Source organism: Camelus ferus, chromosome 35 (genome assembly GCF_009834535.1).
Source record: "Camelus ferus isolate YT-003-E chromosome 35, BCGSAC_Cfer_1.0, whole genome shotgun sequence".
NCBI classification, from domain to species: domain Eukaryota; kingdom Metazoa; phylum Chordata; class Mammalia; order Artiodactyla; family Camelidae; genus Camelus; species Camelus ferus.
Window position 1 is genome coordinate 5092721 of NC_045730.1, and position 27389 is coordinate 5120109.

At 39.2% G+C, this 27389-nt stretch overlaps 1 long non-coding RNA gene across 1 annotated transcript in view; it reads right to left on the bottom strand.

Moving 5' to 3' along the window:
• Positions 1-1421: 1421 nt before the first annotated feature.
• LOC116661511 overlaps positions 1422-27389 on the bottom strand; it is a 30323-nt gene continuing 4355 nt past the window's right edge. The window contains exons 3-4 of the long non-coding RNA XR_004317394.1: positions 19992-20123; positions 1422-3148 (exon numbers count right to left, since the gene is read on the bottom strand). This is a non-coding gene — a long non-coding RNA (uncharacterized LOC116661511). The remainder of the gene's footprint in view (positions 3149-19991; positions 20124-27389) is intronic.

Genomic DNA, 27389 nt, shown 5'->3' on the forward strand with positions numbered 1-27389 from the left:
TCATATCCTAGGAGCTTGGTTGTTAATAGCCCTTTGCAGTTTCTTTTTTCCCAAACAGTGGGTCAGGATCCTTAGTGGGGCATGAAATCAATTTAGTGAGTTATAACCAGAACTCTTTCAAATAACGTTAAACAGAATAGAATATATTATAGCGTTAATTTTTTGTTCTGGTAGTGTGTGTGTATGTGTTTCATTTACTATAGGTTGTTGTAAAAAAAAAAATCAAAAGAAAAATATTGAGAACAGCCTTAGTTTCTCTGCTCGTGGCAATTCCAAGCCTTAAAAATACAGAAATACACAACAGCATTTTGGCTGAAATATGACTCTTAAAGCTTTTAAATATTCAGTTTGTAGAAACCACAGTCACTCACTGACTAATATTTGCTTAAGTGTCTCTATGTGGTCTTATCAATGTTCCCGCTTTCTGCTTCTGAAAGCAGGGATGCTGTATTCTTTATGAAAGTTGAACCTTTAATAATCCAATAAAGTGTGAAATAAAATATTCTGAGTCTCTCCCCGACTCCTCTCCAAAAATCAAAAGGTGTGTGTGCTTCACTATAAGAGGTAGGACCGGGAAATTTGCTAGATAGGCTTGGTAAGCTGACGGCTGTGGTCTGAGATGAGCACCTTGGATAGCTCCAAAACAAGCCAGTGGCTTTGGCCAAATGAAACTAACGCTTACTGTTTTCTAAGTCACCGTAGATCCACAAGATCTAGTACACCCTCCAAGTAGACCCTTTAATCTTAAGATGATAAACCCACTTAAGTCAGAGCTTTGTCTTTGTCCCTGGAAATCTCCTTGGACTTATTTTTTGCAGGTGTTGATCTGTATTTTCTGTGGTGCTAATCCAAAAGTCCAAGGAGATCTTTAGAACCACCCTTGGATAAACAAGGGTGTTGGTGTCATCCAATGAATTCCTTGAGTTTGCCTTTAAAAGATCTCTCTTTTCTGGAGTACAAAGTCTTTGCCTAGATACCTCCCTGCCTTCAAAATAGGAATCATCCACTTCTGGACATGTGTACTGTAGGAAGTCAGTGAGGATGCAGTATGAAAGAAAGTTCTGGATTTACAGGATGTGAAAAAGGTGTTTGGTCTCAGTTCTGTCAACGACTAGCTGCTTACCTCGGGCTAATTACTTAAATTGCCTGAAATCTTAGCATTCTTATCTCTGAAATACAGCGATTAACATCATCCTATTTAGTTTGTAAATCGTGATGCCTATAAAGTCACTTAGTAAAAGCTCAGAAAAGCTTAGTAAAATACTCAGAAACATAAAATAATATCATCTCACCCATGTATATTTAAAATTTTATTTTTTATATCTAATTATGGAATGAAGCTATTTTCTACAAGTTAGATTTAGGATTATCCGGTAAAATGGGGTAAGATTTTGAAGCTGGAATTTCTCGTTATACTTTTTTATTTTCCATGGAGTCTCCTTCCTGAAAAACTTCACTCTCTTTCTAGTGGAAAACAAGTAGGAGGCAACCTCATTTTCACATTACGAAAGTTATCTCTACAAGTGTTGGGACAAATGGTGAATGGAGACTGGGTCTAGGCCTTGCTGGTCCTTCTGTTCATACATCTGGCCTGGTCTAGGATCCTGTCCTCACTGCTCTTAGGTTTATTCTGTAGACTGTTGCCTCGATGTTTATATTCCTCTCTTCCCAAGTTCCCACATAATCTTTCCTAACTCTTCTCCTTCTTCCCAAGTGTGTTGAGTCTGGGATCCAGGTCTGGTTCTTTTTACGCTCTCTCCACCCTTTTCTGTTGCCTTTCCACCGTCTTCCTTCTCCTCCCTCTGCAGTCCTGACAGTGCTGGTGTCTAACATGGGGATTGCACTCCTGGGTGGTTCACCTGGGTAAAAGCTAGAGTTTACTCCTTTCACATCCATAGACTCTGTATTGATAGATAGAGCGCTGCGGCTCTGGGCCAGGCATTGTCCCCACTCTCCTCCCGGGTATTTCCCCTCAGACCACTGGTTGGTTTCCTCTCATGTGTCTGCTCTTTTCTACGACATACCTGATATCTTGGGCTTCATCTTTGTTTGTTTAATGTTTTTGGTTTAAACCTGCTTCACCAAATTAGGTAGAGTTTTTGTGATTTAACACTGCACAAACCCATGCCCACCTAGAGATGATCGACTGAGGTGTCTATGTGAGCCCTATGCATTTCTGTCTTTGCAAAGTCTCTTTTATTAAATTTGGCTTGATGCTGGACCCTATCCCCAATATGTAAGGACAGAGGTCACTGCTTATAGTGATCACCATCTATAGCTTTATAGTTTTAGAGATCCCTGTTTATAGATACATATCTGTTCCATAAATAGTGCCTGGCATTTTTTGACTTTTTTTTTTAAGCAGGAGACTTAAAAAATATTCCTTTGCTTCTTTTTGATACGTAAGGAAGAAATTTCTTCATAATGTTTCAAAAGCTGTAAATCTGCCATTTTATAAGGGAAATGTGAGCCCTGTACTTGTATTGTCCATAACAAAGGGCTGGAGAAGACAGCAAGCAGGTGGTTTTCTATACATGTAAATGCTCATTTATGGTGGTGGAGAGAGAATATAGGGGACGTAACAGCTGGAATCAGGAGAACTGTTGTTGCAAATAAAGTTGTGCAACAGGGAATACATGAGAGAAAATAGTAAGAATTTTGATAAGAAAGAGAGAGATAAACTTAGATGAGTCCTTTTTTTTTTTTAAGTCAGTAAACATGGTTTCAGGACATAGGTGTTCTCTATTACATTTCCACTAAGAAACAGAAAAATATAATCTCCATGGTAGCAATTCAGTCACTCCCTGTTTACACATTTATGAGTGCAATGAATGAGTAATGAATACAATGAGAACTCTTCCTTCCCTGTCTCTCTTAATTTCTGTCTCTCCTTGGTTATCTCTGGAAGGGAAGAGAGAAGGGTACTTTCCCGGCCTCAAGGCTTGGGTGATGGTTCTGCCCTGATGCCCATCGTGGACTGGACACATCTGTTCTTACAGCGCGCCGCCCTCTGGATGGCTCTAGTTGCAATACGTTCTCCATACTGTGATTTGCGTTGTGTCCACTATTTTGATTCCTCAGTTGTAATCTTGAGGCCTCTTTCCATTGGATGATGATCTTGGTCACCTCTTGGACACGCTTGTGAAACCTGCAGAGGTTCAATCACAGCAGAAGGGAAAGCTGTCCCATTTTAGCCGTTACCTCCCTTTCCTCCAACCTGAGATTTCTCCAGTCTCTCTCCCACCAGCTAGATAATGTTATGTCCTCTCGGTGTAGGAAAACCACTCTTATTTCATTATGTATTCCTTTCACATTGTGTTTTATGACATAAACTTTACAATCTGAGTCTTCTAGCATTTAACATTTCAAATGACAAAGCAAGCTTTTGGAGTTCAAAAATGTCTCTTTCTTTTTCCCCCTTTGAGCCCCTGGCTTCCTGCTCTGTCACCCACCATCATGTTGGCTTGGATAGCTACTGAGAGTTGTGAGCCTCTGGAACCAGGGATGGCAATACCTCACCTACCGAATTATCTTGCACATCAACAAAGGTAACACACATGATGCTCTAGGTAGAGTCCCCGCCTCTGGCAGAGTCTCGGTGCAGACAGAGCAGTTAACTTTGATACTCTGAACTGCTGAAGGGCATCCACAAGCAGCAGCACAACCGGACTGGGTTGGAAACAGTTTTAAACTCAGTTTAGCACCTGAGAAAATGCAGTAAATTCTTGGCATTTGAAATTACAAATTTTTAATTTTTGAAAACAGTGAGTGCGGTATGCTGTGATTTGTAATTCTGTGATTTGTAATTCTGTGTGGCTGTGAGTTGGAATGTACTAGTTATGTGACTCTGCCAGAGGGAGTCACTTAGATACTTAATTAAATGTGCATTGAGTGATGTTTAACATCAGTACCTCAATGCAGTTTTCTGATTTTTATGCTTTATCACTTTGGGGGCTCATGGATGCTCTCAGAGTATATACTTCATGCTACTGGTCTAGAAGAGTCATGTAACATGTTCCTGTTGTAACCACTGCTCCACTCTGTGAAATAGGTAGATAATTTTCTCCTCTCTGACTCAGTTTAGCAAGATCATAATAGAAACAAAGGGAAATACTCGCTTTATTACAGAGCTAATTGGCAATAGAAAAAATGCATTAAGATCCTTGGATATAATGTATAAAAATAATTTAAAAGAAATTATCATATTATATATTCCTATAATGTAGTTTGATTGTGCTTAACTTAATTGCTCCTCTTGATGGTGTCTTAAATATACATTCGTAAGGCACAATTATATTCTCCCAAAGTTTGTTTCCATTATCTTCTTATCCATTGCATTTTTTTGATAATTAAATTTTATAGCATTTTCATTACTTTGACATAAAAGTAATTTCAGATTACTGTACCAAACATTTGAGCACAATAGAAAGATTCTTGAATTATGATAGATTTAAAACATCTTTGCACCTGTCCTTCTAACCTGCCATGACTTAATCCCATCTATAACTATTTCAATACATAAACCATAAATAATCATTGCTTTATTCTCCAAAATTTAATTTTCCTCTATATTCCATGTAATTAAATCAAAAGGGAGAGATTCTGCTTATACTCTTGATTTTAGCCAACAAATTGGAACTTTCCATATTGCGTTTTAGCATGTCATCAATACAGCTAGTCACTAAAAGAGAAATTGGACAATATTTTAACATAACATGGTGGCATGACTCAGGAGGTAAGAATGAAATTTGAGTATGTGAAGGAATCTGATTTTGTGTGACCTACCATGCTTGCAAACTGTCCAGTCACTTGGAATTGTGGAAATATTCCCAGCTAGATTTGTTTAGGGAGTCTGCTGTTTTGGCCATCTTACTTGAATACTGCATTCTTAAAATTTAATTAAGAAATGTGGCATAATGAGAAAAGCATGTAACACGTATGCAGAGAGTTTAAAGAAGATTATACAACAAACTTATGTAGGTACCAAGCAGACTGGGACTCAGAACCTCAGCAGTGCCTTAGGAGTCTCCGCTTCTCCATGGTTGTGCATTTCTCCCAATGTCAAAAGCACCACTTGCTTGTGTGGTGTGCTGCTTATCCCCCTGATTTTCTTTAAAATTTTACCATCTGTTTATATAGACTCAAAAAATACATCTTTACCTTTGAAAAAAATGTGTAGCAAACATAAACCTAGCTGTATTTAAAAAAAAAAGATAATATTAACTTCGCTAGATGAAGACTTGCAGAATAAAGCTTAGTATAATTTGGTTTCAGCTATTTTGATGCTATAAAAGCCCCTCTGTAATGGGCAAGGTCATGTGTAAGTCTTGGGGGGCTGAGAGGCAGAGCCTATCAGGCTTGTGCCTCATTGTTAAAATAACTTAAAATTGTGAACCAGATATGTACAATACACATGGTCTCCAGATATGTGATGTGCAACACACAGCATCGCAGAATTGGAGGCGGTTTTTACCTTTATCTACGCTACGCTGTCCCCAGTGATGGGGATTCTGTGTAGAAGAGCCCAGCAGGTCTGATGCTCAGATGCCTCTGGTGATGAATAAACTAACTGCTATAAGTGAGAACCCATTAAACTTTTGAGCAGTGGTGATTGCTAGAAAGTTCTTCCTGTTAATAATCTAGAGTCACCTCTTTATTTTTTCTAATATTTTCTGGAGCCACTGTACTTAATTCCTCATAAACAGGAGAGCTTTTCAGATCTTTGGAAGTATCTATTATATTTTATGAGTTTTTTTAAATCAGATTAATGCCATCCTCTCTTAGTATTTGCATAAGAAAATGTCCTAAAATACTGAATATGTATGAAAATTGTTGTTGAAAAACACTGATTTTTCCCTCTACTCAGTGTTTCACTCCGCATTTTATCCAACTCTATCAAGTTTATATCAAACAAAATGCCAAAAGCACCCTTTGTGGACTTCCATGGAGAAATACAATCAGAATGATGAGAAGCTAAGGACACGGACAAAGCTGTGCTGAACAGCATGGATCTTTATTGTTTGATCACTGCGTCCAGTTAGTCAATAATCAGTGAATTATCCTAACTTTATTTTTATCGTTCTAATGGATTTCAAATTTCATTTGTTTCTTTTGTTTGTTTTTAAAAGTTTTCAAAAGCGTCTGTTTGAGTGAACTCTGACACAGAACCCCATTCATGAAGATGGAGAGTGGGATTGCTCTGGAAGCAGAGGGAGGACCCTGGTCCTATTTCCTAGACGTTCCTTTATCTCCTGAAGTGCTTGAGGAAATTACGAAACTCTCAAACCTTAGATGAAGCTGCTTCAATTCACTAAGCAAGACTAGTTTTCTCCCTCTCATCGAAGGAGAGGGGATATAGAGATGAAAAGGACTTCAGAACAACTTCCTAATTTTACATATGAGAAAACTGATGTTTAGACGGTGCTATAGTCTGGATTCTCCAGAGAAACAGAACAAATAGTAGAGAGAGGGAGAAAGAAAGAGAAAGAGAGAGAGAGAAGAGGAGATTTATTATGAAAATCGGCTCACATGAATACGGAGGCCCAGAAGCCCCAGATATGCCTCTGGACACCCAGAGGACCTGGTGCTGTATTTCATTCCCAGTCTGCAGGCCCAGACGAGGAACTCCCACAGCAGGACAGAAGATGGATGGCCCATTTCAATAAGAGAATGAACTCCTCCTCTATTCGAGCCCTCAATGGATTGGATGCTGCCCACCCGCATTGAGGAGGGCAATCTTCTTCACTCCATGAAAATCCCAAAGGATGAGGCTCAGAGAGCTTTGGGTTGGTGAACACGTGGAGATTCAGGGAAAGCAGTGTGCTCAGAGTGCGTGGGAGCTCGAGCCCTCTTCCTATACCTTGCGCTGCGCATCTCTGTCATCGGGATGTCACCTGAGTGACATCCTTTCATAGTAAGCAGTGATCCAGGGAGTCAAATGTTTCTCCGAGTTCTGTGAGCTGCTCTAGCAAATTAATTGCCTCCAAGGAAGGAGGGGGTCATGGGAACCTCTGATTTATAGCCACTTGGTCAGAATTACAGGTAACTACCTGGGCTCCCAATAGGCAGTCTGAAGTGAGGAGGGGTGGAGGGGCAGTCTTCTGGGATTGAACCTTCAACTTATGGGGTCTGGTGCTATCTCCAGGTGAACTGTGTTAGAACCGAGATGGACTGCAGGGCAGCCAGCTGCTGTCCAGAGCTTTGTTTCTCATTGTGTAGGGGAAACCCGCCCTCCTCCCCCAACATACACAGAAATTGAAAGTGAGTCTAGGAATCCAAAAGATCCCCATATGTTTTCTAATAGCTCTTTTTCAGCTCACCTTCCATGGCAATTATTTCCCAATGGATGTAGTCTGGATAGCCCTGCCTTGGGAGGGTTTCATAGTTACCTACATCTAAGACATGCAAAATTCACAGGCCTCAAATTAGGTTTTAGTATCACATGTCAATGGAGAGTCATTATACCATAACCAATAGAATCTGCTAAGTGGAATAGGAAGGACCTGCGTCCCGCAAGCTGTAACGACACAGTCTTGACTTTGATGGGGTTTGGGGTTCTATTTCTGCTCATGGTCAGCAGAAGTTCTTTCATATTAGCTATGATCTAGGACCCTTGCTTGAGGATATTCTGAATTTCCACTTGTAAAAAGCAAGCAAACAAATGATGGTGAGTTGCCAGACCCCAGACTTAGGAATGGAACTCGGTATCTTGTCTCATTTTGAACCAATGGCTACAGCGCCAAACACTTCAGCCCCTTTGTCTCAGCCCCACTGTGGGCCACAAAACATGACCGCCTGTTTATTGTAATATTTCCTTTCCACTTCTGACTCTTGGAAATGTCCTTTATTGCTTTCAAATCAAATTATTTAAATATTTAAATATGTGTGTAAATACATTCCTATTTATTCCGATTACTATATTTTCATACAACTGTGTTGTGCTTGTGTTTGGGACAGAAGGAAAGGTTTCTACATGTGCTTGATTTATCGCTTTGTCGTATTTTTCTGATTGACTGATGACATAACTTTTTCAAGTTACGTATCTTGTCTGAGAAAGAACTCAAACCAGAGTCCTGTTCATTTATTTCTACTCTTACTATATCCCTTTGCCTCATGACTTTGAAAGACACTGACAAAATTCTGCTAAAACTCAAGTTCGATAAGGTCATGGCATTCCCTTGATATACCATTCTAGAAGTGTCATCTAAGAATGATACTGGTATAATTTGTTTTCAGTGAATTTATGCACGCTCTTAATGGTCACAGATTGGAGCTGGCTTTAGGTATTTAATTCTCCCTGGAGAACTTTTAGATAAGCTTAGATCATGTCTACATTGGCAAAGCAGAGTTATCTAATAAATTCAGTACGAAATGTGGTAGTAGAATTGTCTAAATTGACTTTCTAGCCTGTCCAGATGGTTGCTCAAGCCTCTGAATTATTGACAGTTTAGATGTGAGTTTGTGATACTAGCATATTTTATTGCCTATTTCTGAGAGATTGAAGTGCTGACTTTACTGCACAGATATGCATCAGATATTATCTTTCGATGCCCTTAGGGGCCAGTTCTGACCAACTTGAATTGATCACAAGTTTTAAGGAATAAAGGAAAGATTAGGAAAAGGAAATATTTTCTATTATCTCCTGAAACAGCATGGAAATTTTTGTGAACATGACTTTCTTATGTATCTTTCCCTAAGGGACTGATAACATTGCAACGTCAACCTCTTTTTATACTGTGAACTATTGGGAAACTTATAATATTAAGGCTATACTTACAATAAAAAATATACTTTCTTATGTGGGCTCTATCATCTCCCTTCAATAGTCTCTGTTCATGGGTCCAGTATCTCTTTCATGACACAGGATTTTAGAAGTCTGGGAGAAACAAGGGACTCAAAGCAAGTGGAAATGACTGGTGTATTTTGCTCATATTTCTAATATTCACACATAAGTAACAGCCTTTAGATCTGTGCAGAGACAGCCAGTGTAGCTTCAACAAAGGCAGAAATGCAGAAGCCCTTTACTTTCTCCTGCACCTTCGCACAAATATCCCCCTACACGCTGGGTTCCTGGGTAACCGATCAGCATTACCCACCACATCAGTTTCTCTCCACCAACATTTAAGTCGGCAAGTTCCTACAAAATGACTTCCAGTCCCTCTCCCTCAATATACTGCTAAAGGATAATTTTTAAATGCTCTGAGGTTTTGATTTCTAAAAGACACTTGCCAAAACAAAATCTGTTTTGATCTTCAACCAAGCAACGGAGGAGCCAGCCTCCACCTACGGCTCCTCACCTCCAGGTGGATGCCAGGCCCTTCCAGAACTCCCTGTGGAGGCTTCTGGAGAGAACTTGCTTCTGCCTGCTTGTGTACCATGGGTCCCACCAGCCTGGAGGATGCCAGGGGAGGAGACAGGGATCTCCCTTCCAAAAGAAATTCAGGGCTATCCAGACGGCAGCAGCGTGCTTCTGGCTACTGGCTTTATTTCCAGTTCTACGATTTTCAAAAGTTGCTTCCCTTAAAAGACTTCATAATGTGTATTTAAATGTAAGAATTCTTAAGGCAGTTTCTTCTCAGAGTGATTTCTAATATTTAAGTTTGGATGAACTCAGGCAGGGTGAGGGAAAGGTCACAAATTAACTTCCATTTCTTTTATATCCAAACACCATCAGGGAAATTGATTCTGCCCATTTCAGCTGTGTTAAAATTCAAAATTTGCTTTCTTAAAAGCTAAAATAAGTATTCTTCCCAGACGATAGTTCTCTATTTACTTTATTCTAAGAAACATATATTTCTGTTTTGGCTAATTTCTTATGGAACATCCAAAAATCATGTGTTGTAACTTCTTATATCCTTCAAAAGGATTTCTGTCTTTTTATCATTTGGTTCCAGCAGAGGTTAATTTTACTCTCAAGTCTTGTGGCCTTTGATAGAACCTGGATGCCTAACATTTGTCCCTGTTCCTGGCACGTTTACCACTTTGTTCGCCCATTTACTATTTCCTCTTCTCTTCTCTAGAGACCAGCACCAAACTGGTTTGGTTTGGGAAATATTATCATTGGTTAATAATGTGCTCAAGTTCTTCTCACATGATTTAAGAACATAATTATAACATATCATCTCAGGGTAATAAAAATGTACAATACACATTAAGTAAAGTTTTATTCAAGCCTTTAGCAGCCTTGAATTCCTTCCAGGTCTTTTTAGGGGAAATTTTCACCCCCAGGGTTTGGGGAACTTGGCATGGAACATCCATTAAGTGTAACGAGGGCCTGATTCCCAGGGCACGGCAAGGAGAGCTTGCCTTTCAAAAATTCCCTTTGATTTCACTTCAACAGTGAAAAAAAAAATTGGAAAAAAAAAACTCTGCTTTGTGATTTTGTCTTCAGTTTATGATTGGACAAGAAACAGAGTCCATGTCCCATGAGGTACCTGGTATTAATCACTTATTTTGTCCTTATACCATAATGTTGTTTTCTCCCTCATTTGTGTTCTAATATAGTAAAGCCCATTGGTGTACATGGATATTTCACAAATTAAACAAAAATGTGACAAATGTTTTTTTTTTTTTTTATCAACTTATGAACGAGTCCCCGTGGTCCTCGGTGCCTCCTGTCCCATGACCAGGTGGTGTTAATTCACCTTCACTGAAGTTAAAGGGGTGCCGTGATGGGGCTGAGGAGCCCAAGGGAATGGCTGGTTTTCTACCAAAGCACACAAGTTCATTTGAGACAGGAACACCATCTGTCAGCCTCATTCTTAGCATTTTTGCAACAAACCTGAATACCTGTGACGGCATGCCTCTAATATGGAAATTTTCATCTAACTCTATAAAAAGTAATGTTAAGATGTCTTTTGGAAACATCAATGATAATAACAAAACCTGGAAGGGGCTTTATCCAAAGGAAAAGGTTGGGGAGAGACCTTGCTCGGTATTCTTCTGTTGAGCCCCAAAGCACCCTTCCGCTCTATCTGAGACTTTCAAAGTTTTCAGTTTATCTGCTTGAGCTGTTAAATAAAGCTAAGTGACCTTAGGATTAGGGATATGATATAACTGAGGCCCTGTAACTTTGAATATGAGCAATATTTTTTAAAGTGACAAAGCATATTAGTCTGTTTTTGACTGGCACGATTTGATTGCCAACATCATTACTTATATCAGGAAACGTGCAAACTAGAAGGCAAAGCCTTATTGAAGAAAAGGAGCCAAACAGAGTCTTTCTCTTTTCCTTCTCTTGACACCTTTCCCCATCAAGCTTATGTTTTTCTTATGTTTTTCAAGCCAGCTCCTGGAGTAACGGAAATAAAAGCAAAAATAAACAAATGGGAAAATAAACTAATTAAACTTAAAAGGTTTTGCACATCTAAAGATACCATAAACAAAATGAAAAGACAACCTACAGAATGGGAGAAAACATTTGCAAATGATGTGACTAACAAGGGACTAATTTCCAAAATATACAAAGAGCTCATACAGCTTAATATTAAAAAAAAGCAACCCAATCAAAAATGGGCAGAAGACTTAAATAGACATTTCTCCGAAGAAGACATCCAGATGGCCAACAAGCTCATGAAAAGATGTTCAATATCACTAATTATTTAGAAAAATGTAAATCAAAACTACAATGAGGTATCACCTCACATGGGTAAGAATGACCATTTATTAAGACATCTACAAATAATAAATGCTGGAGAGGGTGTGGAGAAAAAGAATCTCTCCTACAATGTTGGTGGGAATGTAAATTGGTGCAACCACTATGGAGGACAATATGGAGCTTCCTTAAAAACTAAAAACAGAGTCACCACAGGATCCAGCAATCCCACTCCTGGGCATATATCTGGGGAAAACTATATTTCAAAAAGACACCTGCACTCCAATGTTCACAGCAGCACTATTAACGATAGCCAAGATATGGAAACAACCTAAATGTCCATAGACAGATGAATGGATAAAGAAGATGTGGTGTGTGTGTACACACACACACAAACAGTAGAATATTACTTGGCCATAAAAAAGAATGAAATAATGCCATCTGCAGCAACATGGATGGACCTAGAGATTATCATATCAAGTGAAGTAAGTCAGACAGAGAAAGACAAATATCATATGATGTTGCTTATACGAGGAATCTAAAAAAAAAAAAAAAGATACAAATTTTATTTACAAACCAGAAATAGACTCATGGACATAGAAAACAAACTGTGGTTACCAGGGGAGGAAGGAAGAGTAGGGACAAATTAGGAGTTTGGTATTAACAGATACACACTATTATATATAAAATAGATAAACAACAAGGCCCTACTGTATAGCACAGGGAACTATATTCAGTTTCTTGTAATGAGCTCTAATGGAAATGAATCTGAAAAAAAATATATGTATGTATATGTATAACTGAATCACTTTACTGTACACATGGAACTAACATTATAAATTGACTACAGTTCAATAAAAAATAAGAATTAAGAAAAAAAGAGGAGAGATACCTAGATGTTGTGCGAGAGATTAGGATTCTGATGACATTGGATTCATCCACAGTTTTGTTTAGAGTTGGTCGTAGGTACTGTTTCAGATTCAGAAAGAAGAATGTGTTCTGTGCTCACTAGTTACCTACTTGGATCCTCACACACACACACACACACACACACACACACACACACAAAACCAGTGATACTGACATTATCCTCATTTAGGGTTCAGAGGCCAGTTGTGGGCTGCTTGCTCTTGGACACCCTGATGTTGTGAACCTGCTTGTCTGAGCCTCCACTTGATTGTCAGCTGTTGGAGGTCCTTTATTTTTTATCTAACTTATGGACTATTGTTTCAGAAGATAGTTAAAGGAATGACTTGCTAACCCATTAAATTGAGTGAAGGTTCTTTCTTGTGCTTAAATTTTGCCCAGGTTAAGACCTCTCAAAGATAAAATTTGACTTTTTTAAGTTGTTTGCTTCAGTATTCTTTTCCAAATTATATAAGAAATTGCAGAGCCAGCTGGAAATGAGTGGGAGGGGAGAGGAGTAGGGGCTGTGGTGATGAATCTGACCTGGCTAGTTCTCTAAAGAAATAATCATTGTTCCTCGTTGGCAAATCTTGAGTTTTGCCCTGTCAAAAGCCTGTGTTTATCAGCCTTCCTTGCAACAAGAGGACTCCATTCTGCTAATAAGGCATGAGCAGAAGTGTGTGAGGGACCCACAGATGTCTCCTTAAAGGGGGCGTTGAAGAACTCCCATTCTTCCATCGTATTGCTGGGAATGAAAGGAGTCTGACGTAGGAAATTCAGGCCTATAAGTCATTTCTCTTTTGGATTTTCTGTGATGTGTAATTCTAATTGAAGGACGACCTTGAAAGCTCCCAGGGCTTGTCACCCACCCAGCCCTCTTAAGAACAGAATCAAGTGTCTGGAGTGATTGGATGCACACTGACGTCAGGTGACCTGGCAGCGCTATCCATCCAGGGTTGGCCTCTGGCTCCAAAGTAGCCCTCTTCAATACTACCACAGCCTCTGCGATGCCTAGTAGGAGAACTCTGATCGGAGGGCAGTGCTCCCACAGATGACAGAGTAATTGGGTTTTGAAGCAGGTAGAGAGAGAAAGTGTAATGGACAGGCAGATGCTAAAATTACTGTTCTGTCCCGATCGTCAATCCAGACCCCCAGGAGGCCCGGCTGGGCCAACTTCTCTGCCTGTTTCTTGTACTCCCTGCCTCCGTGTGTCTCCTGAAGACACGCAGAACCACTCAGGCTGAAGGCCATCCTATGACCCAAGGTAACCTACACGTGTGTGTGTGTCCCTGGGGTCCTTTAAAGTGTTCGCTGAGGTACCTCTCTATTTTGATACTGATAATGCTGGCTGTGGCAGGAGTGCAAAGAACAACTCTACAGTAATTTTCGTGTACACAAGACCACGGAAGATACATCAGCACTGGAATTTCTACTCTTGTCTTTGATCTTCTTTTGGTTTAAATTACTTTAAATAAATGAATGAATGAATAACTAAATAAATAAATTTAGATGAATAACATAGAAACATGCTATGAGTTGTTTTATTTGTTTTGTTCCAACATGTGACTTCCCCATGGTGACTCACGAGCCTGTGGCAAAGCCCTGTGGTGTGGTGTACTGGGCCCGGAATCAGAAGTGCTGAATTTTCGTGCAAGTCTGTAAAGGAGCTGAGTCGTCTTTATTGGCTCTGTTACCTAAACTAGTTAACTGGGATGCACCTGCCAAATGGAAAACGTACTACGTACTTCACAGGGTCGTTGTAAGGGATAAAGGGGGTGTTTGTGAAAGTGCTCTCAATCTGACACAGAAACGTCAGTCAGTGCCTGAGTACCGATCAGCTGTGCAGCACACAGGTCTAGCGCATCACTAAGTCTAGCTCAGCTCGCATGAATTACAGACGTAGAAATGGAGGCAGCAGGAGACGAGTGTCCTGCCCGAGGGCACACAGCCATGCAGAGACACAGCTGGCGCAGTCCATGCTGCCGCCGTCTCACACTTGCTGTCCGTAACGCAGCCGAAGTAAGCTGACATGAAGTCCCACGACTAGAAGAGGCCGAGCCGGGGCTCCAGCTCAGGAAAACCTGAATCCTAAGTGCATCTTGCTGCGTTAAGGTGCTGTTGAGGGCACTGCAATTGGGTGGGTTGGAAATGTCAGGGAGTAGGGACAGTCAGAGACCGAAAAAGCAGAGGAAATAACTTCAATGAAGGCATGGAACGTGGAGTGTGCAAGTGTCCAATTACTTAGTATAATGTATAATGTATATACATTATACAATATATCCTAATATTGGGCCTGAGAAGGAAGGGTCAAATTTTATGCTTAAGAGTTTGGGAGACTGAGGAAGATTTTAAGCAGGGAGCAATACAATGCATTAAGTTCCCCTGGTGACACTATAGAGGATAGTTTTGAGGGTGACCAGGATAACGGGGGGGGAGACAAGTGAGGAGTTCATCACTGTAACCCAGGCAAGAGGTTATGAGAGCCCAATTTGCATCATTAGTTGCCTGAATGGAGGAGATGAGATAATCTGAAAACTACGTGAAAGTAAACATTGGCATCATTGTGACTAATTTGGTGCAGGTGGCAAAGTCAAAGACAAGATTTTCAGATATCTAGATGCAAAGGGGTTTATCAAGGTGCAATAAAATGCAGTATAGGAGCAAGAAGAAATTCAGGAAGAATGCTGCGAATTTTGAAAATAGGGTCTTGAGATTCCAGGGATACCCAAGCGAAGCTGGATATTCACTTGGTTTCTCAAGAGGCCCTGCCCGCTTGGCAGCCCCATGGCGAGTCTGGAACCGAGCAAGAGATCTAGAATGGACAGATAAATTCAGAAATTACCAACATAGCCATGAGCAGTTGAAACCAGGATAGCAGAAGAGACTGCCTTTCGAGAGCATGGAATGATGGAGCGTTGGAAACACTATCTGTTAGCCTCAAACAAGTAGGAGACAGCCGGCAAGCAGAGGTTAAGGGGCTGCTCTCACCTGGGTCCCGGGGTCTCTGCATCATTTCAGCCCAACCCAGGGGAGTTTGCAATGCTGAGGTGGAGTCTTCAACTCAGGTTTAAAGCACTCCCAGTGGAAAGCAGTGTTCTGGCAGTTGTAAACCAGATTTTTATTTGTAATTCAGGCACATGTTAGCTGGCACCAGGTACAGAACTCGTACACACAGAAATGAAAAGGGATTTCTATCAAGTTCTAGGCACTGAGGGATCCTTTTCTCAGATTTGGGAAGCTTAACGGACTCAACACAAGCCCCTTGAGTAGCAGCTGCTCTTTGCTTTCCACTGACTGCTAAAAGTGCCACCCTCAGTCTGAGCGCGTCCTCAGGAAGGGGCTTCCCCTGTGGTCAGCGGGAGGGAAGTTCACTCATGACAAGGTCTGGGGTTAGAGAGTGGAGTTTGCAGCCATGTCAGTAAAAGGGATAAAGAAGTGGCAGGGTGCCCTGCTGGTGCTGTGGGTGCGGTCCAATCGTCTCAATCAGCCTCGTGTCTTTGCTGTGTGACCTGAGGTGGTCACTTAATCTCTCTGAGCCTTACTCTCCTCATCTGTAAATGGGGATAACAGTAATTGTCTCACTGTCTTATCATAAGGACTAAATGAGATTATGTATCTAAGGCGTCTAGCCTGTGGAAAGCTCTAATAATAATAAGATAAGCTGTTATTAATACTTTTACTAGTGGGGCCAGAGGCTCATAAACTCCCAGTGGGGACTTCACGGAGGTAGTGCTGAAGGCTTTGAAATCTTTTCAGGTCCTCAGACTCCCAGCGGAGGGTATGGTCTGGGCAAAGATGATTACATTATTTTTCTTTCTTATACTTATTTTCCTAGAAGATATTTCTCAAGGAAGATGAGAGCCTTTGTAATTTTCAACCTTTAAAAATCAATTATTCCTGAGTTATTTTTGCATTTATGAAAAGCTCCAAATTAATTTCTACTGCATTTCCTCTTCTGTGACCAACGAGGAGGTCAGCTGGTAGAAAATATGATATTCTAGCAACGCCGTGTATGGCCCCTCGGAGTTCTAATTGCCTTAATTCTCTATAATTCTATTCTGAGAACTAGCATCCTTTCATACAGTCTTAAACATCTCAGCTTCTTAATATATGCATGAATGACAAAATGTTAATATGCAATTCATGTCACAGGGTTTACACGTTACAATTCTGCACAGAGAAAAGCCTTAAAATCCAGAAGCCCTGGTCCCGAGTGCTCTCCGTTCCCGCAGCACATGAAGAGAAAAAACCTCAGGACAGAGGTGGGACCGTGATATTCGTCTCTCATTCATTATACACAGTGTCTCTGCCCCGGCCTTTAGATTCCCCTGTGCACCTCAGGAAAATGTGGGGAGATAGATTTGAACCAGCGCCTAGAGGTGAACGGGGCCACACTCCATTACCTGAGTCGCTGTCTCCCCAGTAGCCTTTTTTTTTCCCTCTTATTTTTTTTTCCAGAAGAGTACATCTTTGGAAATTGAGAATATTCAGTGAACAGAACTCATAAATCAAATCATTATCATTAATAATCAAAGTGAGACGTTGTAAGAAATAGCAAATTAATCACAGCTGGCAGGTGAAGCTCCTTCCAGCATGTGCTTTCTGCATACTAAAGGGAACAAGATCTCCCCCAGTGGGTTTCTAGGTTTTTTTTCTTTTTTACTATTTTCTTGGTGAACACCGAACTTTTTGGTTGACTGGGAACTGTATCTGAACCCAAGTTTTCATGCTATCAACATGACTGATTCCTTTTAATGAAACTTTATTTTCAGAAGCACTTTGGACCCATAATAAGCTACATGATGATTTAATGTACTTCATTGACACCCACACTGTATATTTAAAATTGAAGGCATTTTTCTAGAGAAGAGAAATAACCAGTGGCTGCACAAATTAGGATTTAATTGTACGATATACATCCTGTCTCTTGGGTCTTAATTCTTTTCTTTTCTTTTCTTTTCTTTCTTTTTTTTTTTTTTTTTTTTTTTTTTGAAGGGGACTTAATTACTTCATAGACTATAATCTTAGTTTATAATCCATTTTTGGGAAAATGGAAGAAAAGTTTAAATATAAAATATTCTACTATCATAATAGTTTTCAGAAGATGAATAATGGTGATGACTTGAAATTTAGGAACACCTTATTTCTCCCAGGAAATAAACAAAATCTTAGCTATCATCATGCTTGCCTTTTTGGCATTCCTGTGAAGGAAGAATTATTTCCTTTAATAGGGAGAGAGTGAGTCAAGAACAGTTCAAGTTCTGTCCATGCACCCGGCAATCCTGGGTTCAAGTTTACAGTAGAACTCCCATTTCCTGACCCAGCATTAGACAGTGCTGTCAGGACTCTAGTTCTGACTGACATTTGAAAAGCCATGTAAGTGAAAAAACAATAGTAGAAAATAAAGACTAATTTCTGGGTTATATTTTTACTTCTATATTTAAATAAAATTTCCTGAGTGATAAAAGTACATTAGAGATTTTAGAAGGTACAGAAATACTCTGAACTCTAGAGAGAAAGGCAAACAAAATATGTGGGGAATAGAAGAAAATAGAAATAAAAGCAAAGTGTATTTGAGGATTCAGAAAGATACGTATTTCAGTAAAGCCCACGGGGTTACAACAGCCTGCGCGTTCACTGGGCACAACTGAACCAAGAAACGAAGGGGAAACACTCAGACTGTCACTCCCTTTTACCCAGAATCATTTTTCCTTTCCATGACTGGTACCAATTACCTTGGCTCAATTCAATAATCCTCACCAGGACCTTAGGAGTTTAACTAGAAAGTAACATTAAGGATCCGAATGTTGGGCTTTTATGAAAGTAGAATTCTCAGTCTTTTCAGCAGATTCCTGAATTATTCAAGAGTGTCAATATCTATTTCTTTCAACTTACCCATATATGGGTATTTTCTTCCGTTTGAAAGCATCTCTATTTGGTGAAAAAGCAAACTTGAAGTGATTCTATGATGTCTATTATATTGAAGGCAGACTGGGGGAGTGATTTAAAAATAGATAAATGCATTTTCTTTCTTTAACATTACACATGTTGGTTACCATTTGCAGGGCAATTTTCTGGACGTTTTTCCCCCCAGTTTCTGTTTGTGGCACAATTTGTTGTTCTCCGTGAATTTCTTTCTCTACTAACCTTTCACAGGGGAAATCATTCGACATGACGAGGTTGCTCCCTGGGTTTAGACGAGCTCCTCACTGGGGACCCAGCCCTTCTCTGAAGCATTCTGATGCCCTTGAAATGCCAAAGGCAGTTTGACGGGATAAAATCCCAACTCTCAAATGATGTAGAGAGGCGATTTCTCGGACAATGTGAGCATTTTCTATCTGAATGGCTCACTACATCAGTTACCTATGGGAAAGACATTTGCTCCTTTCAGGAGGGAACGTGCAAGTAAAACAATTCAACATTCAGTGTTAAGAAGAAAAGCTGAGCAAGAAGTATAGCATAAATTTCTCTTTTTTGTTTGCTTTGCACTATTTGAGACAATTTGTTAGATGAGGCAACGTCCCTCTTTCTTACTGGGTTCAGAATATGCTAGAAATGAGAGATGAACCCATGTAATTCCACAACGTCTCCCCGCTGGATCCCCCGGAGGGGCCCATCTATGCTCGCTGGCCCCTGAAGAATTGCTTCCGTGGCTTGAAATGGGAAGAAAACTCTTTCCAGACTATTGATACGGGGGCCAAACAGGTACAGCTTCCAAGGAGCACACGGCAAATTTCTTGACTGTCTGCTGGTGTGTTCATTTTTATCATTCCTGACATGTGAATAAGGAAGGAGGCTACTAAGAAATCGCTAAATAAGACTGCAAACCATGGACAAGCAGGAAGTGAAATGGCTTCTCTGACACGATCGATTGGCCAATGCGGATGTTCCCTCCTTCTTTCTCGTTCTTTTCTCTCCCATCCAGGCAATCTTCAAGTTTTGTTTTCCATCACTGACCCAGGGCCTCAGCATAAACCTAGGCTTTTGCAGCTTATTACCTGAGGTTTAACTGCACGGACGTATAAGTGCCTGAGCAATAATGCACGTTAGGTTATTCAATAACGCAAGGAATGCAAGGCGATCTCCTATCTCCTTGAATCGGGAACATTAATTAATCATATGATGAGAATGCAACATTCTGTTTACCAGTGCAAGAGGCTGCCAAGATCTCCCTGACTTTAATAATTGCACATGCTGCTGTGGGACGAAAAAATTAATTTAGTTATTAAATTGGAGGGTGCTTTTTTTTCCTATCATGGAGAAGCTGGAAAGTGGCCAGGCTGTAACATTAATATTACGCAGGTTGGGGTCTGGATTACTTTTACAAAAAGCTTTCTCCCCCGTTAGTTAAAGAAAAGTACAAAAATAGAAGTGTTGGGACGGTGCACAAAGCTTGTTTCTCATGAATGCTGATAACAGCACAACCAAGGGTTTTTTCCCTCTTGTCATATGTGGATTGCAGGGCAACGGTGCCGGCAAGGGGGGACTGTACCTCACAGGCAGAAGTTGGCTCCAGGAAGGTGCCTGGTGCCACAGTCAGCTGCAGTCATCCCACCCAAGCAGCACAGAGCACGTCTTCATGGAAGCGTGACGTTTCAAGGGCTGCAGATCTGCGCGTGGCGGGCTGTGGCAAAGAGAAACGTGGTGTCTTCCCGTGTGACTTTCTTGCCTCCTCATCTTCACACATTTTTCCCTCCAGTGGAAATGTCTTTCCTGTTCCTTTCCCTTCTCCACCGTCAGCTTTCAAATCCCCATTTGCAAGGATCACCTCAAGGGCCTCTGTTGACGGGCTCAACCTGAAGGCTCTTACTTTTCATTTCTTCCCCACCCTTCTCTTCCTCTTCCTCCGTCTTTCCTTCTCCACCCATTAGTTGAACTCTGGTCAATTTGTGGCCCTTTTGCAGACCCCAAAACCACACGTATCTGCTCTACTATTTGTGAGTGCATCACCTTTCATCTCCTTTCACCCTTCTTCTTAAGGATGGAGATAGATTCTTACCAGTCTTTGCAATCCTAAGTGTTAAGGGCAGTCATTTTGACACGTCATTCACATTTTTAACCATTATTCATTGTCTTCATTAGCGGAGGGGAAGTGTGCCTACCAGTCCTAGCAATTTATTAGCTATATGTACGTTTTAGCAAGTCACATATGATCCTGGTGCTCAGTGCTTCCATTAGAAACAGTATTATGCCACAGTATCTTTGTGTTCCTAATATTGTATGGTCTGATATTATTATATGCTTATTTTCATTTGGTCCATTCAAAGTACTGTGTTTTCCCTAAAACATCTAGAAATTTTAAGAGAAATTGTTGGATAGAAATAGAATAGAAAATAGTTTAATAGAAATAGGAGACAAGAGCTATAATTTGGGGAGAAGAGGGGATATATATTTTTGGTATATTATTTGGTACATAAATTTTGAATTTATACTCAATGTTGAATGCAGTATTTCTTGATTTGCTTTGTATGTAATAATTCCCAAGTTAACCAAGTTTGGGAGCAACTAATTAAGTATATCTGTTAATGCATGCTGAATTAATGGATATGCAATAAGTTGTAACATATGCACTTATTAGTGTTCATAAAAATATTATGTATGGAATATAATTGGCTTTACTTAAGAAAATATGGTGTTCAGAGCTTCATGGCAAATGATTTTTCAAAGCCAACATATCTTTAAATGTTATTTGAGATCCTAACATTTAGCCATGGTCTGTCATATGTTAAACAATGTTATCTCAACTTTCTTTCTAGCTCCTCTACTTCACTTGAATATCGATCTTTACTTCTTGCTGAACTTTGAAGGAATTAAAAAAACAGAAGTATTTACATGAACTAAAATTCCCACACTTCCTTCTCTTGATACAAGTTTCCATACTTGCATCTGAAGCACTGGATAGAAAGGAGGTTCATGGTGCTTTTTGAGGGGAGCTCTGTGTCAGAGATATTAAGCACTTAATACATAGACAACTTAAGAAATAATCCAGACCCTGGGGCCAAGAATTAAAGGCAGTGCTTCAAAACAAGTTTGTTGGGATTACCTGTGTAGGAAGAGAATCACTGCTTTGAGCTTGAGAAACGTTGCTACATTCACTAAAAACTTACTACCATGATCCTGGTACTTTAACAAATTGCTAGATTATGGAACAGAGTAGAGAGCCAAGAAACAGATTCATCCATATAGGGACAACCAAGTTTTGACTGTGATGTACGGTCAATTCAGTGAAGAAAGAATAATCTTTCAAAAAATGATACTGGAAAAACTGGATATCCATGTTCACTAAAAAGAGTGAACTTTGACCCATACCTTGCACCATATATATTCATCAACTATGAATCTATAATTCCTGCAGAGAAAAAACCAAAAACACCCTTCCATCAGCCTTTTCCCGACCTACCATGTAAGAGCCAAGCTGAGGAAATGCTTAAGCTGACAGTAGCAATCTTACCAACTTGTAGCAAAATAAGGAAGAAGGGCTTATTGGACAAAGAAAACTGAGAAATTGGAGATTTGAGAGAGGTGAAGAAAAGTGTGTTGTCAGAAACTGGACAGCACTGATGTGGTAATTTTGTAAAGGTGATGCAAACGTGGGCTGGTAAGTTGGCATTACTTGCAATCAGCCAAGAGCCATGAAAATATACTCAACACTTAGGAAGGAGTAGGGATCAATATTAGTAAGTCTCTGTTAACTAATGCAGCCAGCATCAGACCACAACATGCAGAGTGACTTTTATAGTAGAGTAGAAACAAATATTTTATCAGGCAGGTAAAATTTGCTTAAAACACTGGGGATCAGATTTAGAGTTCAGCTATCATAAAAGTTGATAATTTATCAATCTCTTATACCTGGGACACAGAGAAGAATAACACATTTAGTTAAAACTGGTCACTGAGAAGCCAAATCCAACTCACAAAGCCTAAGAATTAAAATTCATTTTCATTTTATTTGTTTATATATATTTTACACACGATTCTAACAAACCTGGCAAACCACTGGCATTTTAGAATCAAGAAATTAATGAGAGGAAATGTACTTCTCAGGGTAGTTACACTGACAGCAGTCAGTGAAAGCAGACATCCTAGTTCAGGGCAAGGGGAGTAATTATTTTAAAAAAAGAAATAGTCACTAAGAATGAAGTCTTCTGGGCCTTTTAGTGAGAATGTTAATTTCCATTTAGAAGTCTTCTGTTTTAGAATATCAAGAAATGCATGATGTATTTTAAAACATTTTAATCAAAATCATTTTCTTAAATGCTGCTTGAAGGGGGCAAACTACTATTTGGGAAAGCGGTTAGGCTGAAAGATTATTCTCTGAGAGTTCTAGATAGCCATTATTTTATTTTACACTATTTACTTCCTCATGCAGTCCATTATTTCCTTTGTAAAGATAAATGTTAATCAAAAATATTTAGAACTATATAGATAAATAGTTTCAAGCACAAGGGAGAATTTTGTTTTTGTAAACGACTTTGTTAGGCAAAATCACTTTCAATTTTTTATTTAATTCCTTACCATTATTTTAGTATTTTAAAGACTACTGCATCTAAATATTTTGAGCATTGAATACCTTATTTTAAATTCAGTATCATAGGTAATGATACTTTTTATCAACTTCCTAATCAATAAAATCCATTTGAAGCATTTTTATGCACAAATATTGTGTCAGTCACTGGGGGCAATTCAAGTTGATTCAATACCCTGTGCTTAGATCAAAAGACACATTGAAAGATGGGTCAAAGCCATAAATGCCATAAAAAAAGATAACTAAGAAAAAAATGAATGGTTCAGGAATGGAATTGATAATATATGCTTGAGAAATCAGAAAGAAATATCTATATTCAGACACAGAACTCAAAAAACATCAAACCCGTCCACCTCTGTCCACGGTGCTGCCCTTTCTCCTGTATATATTCCATTTCAGATTTATATGTGGAGTAAGGGGAAAAGCACCCAAAATCAAGAGACCTTGACTTTATTTCTAGCTTGATGTAATTTGGGACATGCTATTTGATATACGAGAATTTAATTCTGCAACTTGAGAGAGTTAAATCAGATGCCCCTTTCATGCTGACGATAAGCATTTCTATAGACGTCTACTAAAAGCAATAGTTGGTTGACATGAATGCCTCTTTATTCCTATAAACCAAGTCAGAGGTGGAAGAGAGTTATCTGGGGACCCTGTAAAAGCCACCGATACTCATGAATCCTTAGTTGTGGGTCTCTGTCAGGTTAGGGACCTGTGAGTCTATGAACATCACTAACGTTAGGATCATGCACAAGATTTTTGTTTAGAAGTATGGCATGGAAAAATATATTTCAAACTGATGTTTACAAAGGCTGCTACTCCAATGCTGATAAAGGCTTATGCTTCCTATAGTTTGAAATAAATGCCAAAATACCAACAAATTTCTTGAAAGAAATTTGGCATATAATACATTTAGGGGCAACATACCAAATACGTTGCAAAATCCCATGTCTTAAAAAACTTTCCTTTCTCCCCTTCTCGTCCCTCTCCTCCCCTTCCCTGTCCCGCCCTTCTCTCCTCTTCTCTCCCATTGAGATACTCCATCAATATCTCTTAAATGACATTAAAAGGATCTCAATGCCAACAGAGAGAAGGCAACAGAACATCAACTCAAATAGTCTAAGATAAATATATTTTTTTTAAGTGACCATTGTCAAGAAAGACACAGCTGCACTTTGATTTATGCAGACACACAAAATGAAGCATGGAAGTTTTATAAATCAAAGGCCATTTAAAATTTACTAGTGTTCTGAAAAAAATAAATAAATCCAATTGGATATGGTGTCTAAAATTATTTAAAATTAAGTAATTACTGCCTTCTTTAATTTTTAGGAAAATTTGGATTTTAAAGGATCAGATTTATTTAGGTAGTTAAGTTTAAAAGTTAAAACCAGTTACTACCCCGATACATCAAACCACAAACTGTCTGGAACATGTAGTTTTAGTCAACAGGCCTCAAGAAAAGTAGTGGGGCAGGAAAAATCCCAAATGGCACAATTTAAATGATCACAGGACTGCAGGGTTCCACCTCTCTGTACTCCGTATGCTAATAATAAATTCATGTGACGAAGTGACATCTGAATTGTGTGGACGGCAAAGGGGAAGATGATAAGTAGGAGGAACATTTTATAATTTATCAGAGTATTAGTATAGATTTCTGATTTTAATTCAGGAAATAGATAATTAACTCAAAATAGAATTACTTACAGTATTTATGACATTATACTTAAAATAAAACCCAAAGGCCACCACCAGAGGGGCAATCTTACACTGACGCTCGCTGGTTTACTAAACAGAACAGGAAATGTCATGGAATTAACCATGTTGCTCTTCCTCCACTAAGTCCCAGCTACCTAAGTGATCCTGATACTTTTTCTGTTTCACTTTCCTCATCTGTAAAATGGGATATTTATGTAGGATTGTTGGAAGGATTTGCAGCTATGAGACATGACTTGTAAAGACTTCCTTGAGATCTCTTTACCATTCAACAAAAAAACTCCCACTAAATGCGCAGAGTCATTCAATGTTATGCTAAATTCTATAAACTCAGAGGCAGTGATGGGGAAACTGTCTCCCATATTTCCATGCATACATTTTTTTTTTTTATCATCAACCAGTGGATTGAAGAAAAACTTCAGTATGCTCTGTTTCCCATCTTCTTACTTGCCTTCTATTCTTTTTTTTTTCCTTCCTTGAAAATTACTGTCTAGAAGGATTATTCAAGTCAATATTGAAGACAGAAACCAGAGTTACAATGGTGTTTTGATTTGGTTTGGTTTTGGCAACAATTTCTTGACTGGCCATGAAATTTTCTGAGTTCTATGAAACTAGTATATCACTATTATATTTTGACAAACAATCCCTAGGTTATAAACTTAGAAATATGTGTGAAATAACCTAGTGATAAAACAATTCGATAGTGGTCAGAAAAATGGCATTCTAGCCCCAGTTCTGCCTGAGCTAATCTCAGTGATTCTGGTTATATTTTCCTTGACAGAAAATTCTAGTTGGAGTGGTAATTGAATGGTCTTTAAAGGACCTCTGGTTTCAACAAGTCTAGGAGTATATAAACACCACAGGAAGGGACTTATTCAGCTAACAAAACCAAAAAAATACAGGGGGAGGTATGGCTTGCTCAAATTACTTGTATGAATCCTGAATTTTCCTTTTTATTTGTAAATACATAAATAGTAAGGTGAGGACAGGCTCTCCTGGCATTTACACAAGCTTTTAAGAGCATACAGTAAAGGTATCCTTTTGAAATTTCAGTATTATTCAAATCTGTTGACACTAGTATTAATATTAACTATGCTGCCTTGTATAATTCACTATGTTAGCACTTTAAAACGGTGTTAAGGTAGATCAGCGTAGTAGCTGAGCCCAGCTGATGTTTTCTACTAGGAAATGATCACTTAATAAATACTCATAGCTTTGTTCCCATATAAGCACTGGGTAGTGTCTTTTTTTCCCCAGAGCTTTTCACCTGTCACATGCATTGAAGGTAAGACCATGCCATCAATTCTCTTCTGCAGTGAGGTGTTGGAAATGGTTGCCTCTGCAAAAATTTAGAGCCCCTGAGCTGTTACTGGAGGACCCACCAAGACTGGTTTCATGTTGTTTCAATGAGATTGACACTAAGATTGATCTAAGATGAACGTATCAGTGAGACTGACACATCTTTAATGGCAAACAAATATTCTAGCAGAGACCAGCTCTCTGCGTAGTTAAACACCTTTTACTGGGCTCACGTGAGAAACTTGGTATGGTCTTCTTTTCAGTGTTCTAATTCAACTATATTTCAAATTTTTCTATTGAGTTTTAAATAAAATTATTTGAAAATATTTAAAGTTTTAAAGGTTTTCTTCCAGCTTTATTGAGGTATAACTGGTCTACAATAAACCTGCATGTAATTAATGTGTGAAATCTGATGAGTTTGGACGTATGTATACGCCTGTGTTACCATCTCCACAATCCAGGTAATAAACATATCCTGAGAGTAACATTGTCACCACAGAGCCAGCTGATTGCGGGGTACTTGGTCTCCAATGTGACATTCCCTGAAAATAAACTTGACCTAATGTTCCTGTTAAACTAAAATCATCATTTAGATTTGTTACTATCTGCAGTCATCATTTTTATCCTCTTCAACTGACACAGTAGCCCTAGGAGCTAGGATGTCTGATTTAGCCCCTGCCCTTTCAAATACTAGCTCTATGATCTTAGGAAAAAAGTTAACTTCTCAGTTACAAAATTTATAAGTTGACAAATCCATTGTCAGCACTCCAAAGGCAACATAAAAATGGACGGTATTATTATTTTCCCGGGCTGGTTTCTTCTCATAGTTAAATGAAAGCATTAGTGTAAATCAGTGCCCTGCTAAGCTTTGCTCATTTAATATTTTGTGAATATCACACTTAGGCAGGTAAGTTACATTGTGCACATTACTTTTGTAATAATCTGCACTTTGGGTAGTAGACATTGCTTGCCTCCATTAGCACAAAATAGGAGAACAGAACATAACTGGAACTTAGGAAGCTGAGGAAGATAACAAGCTAGTGAAACTGTAGTGCATTTCCTTGTCTTAACATCATTGCATTAAAATCAAACAAAAAGAAAAAGAGGTGAGGAGACATGAAGCTAGACAGCCAAAGGGCATAAGAGGGGGTGCCACATTTACAAACAGTAGAGAAATTCAGCTTTACAGCCCACATATTCTAAATTCTCACCAGGAGACAGAAAAAACAATCACTATTGCCTAGGGCTGACCAAATTGTTGGATTAGTTCTGCCTAGAAACCTAGCTTTTGGGGCAAGAGCCCCACTGTTTTCCTGAGGTTCTGAGTGGAGCAGAGCCCCACTGCAA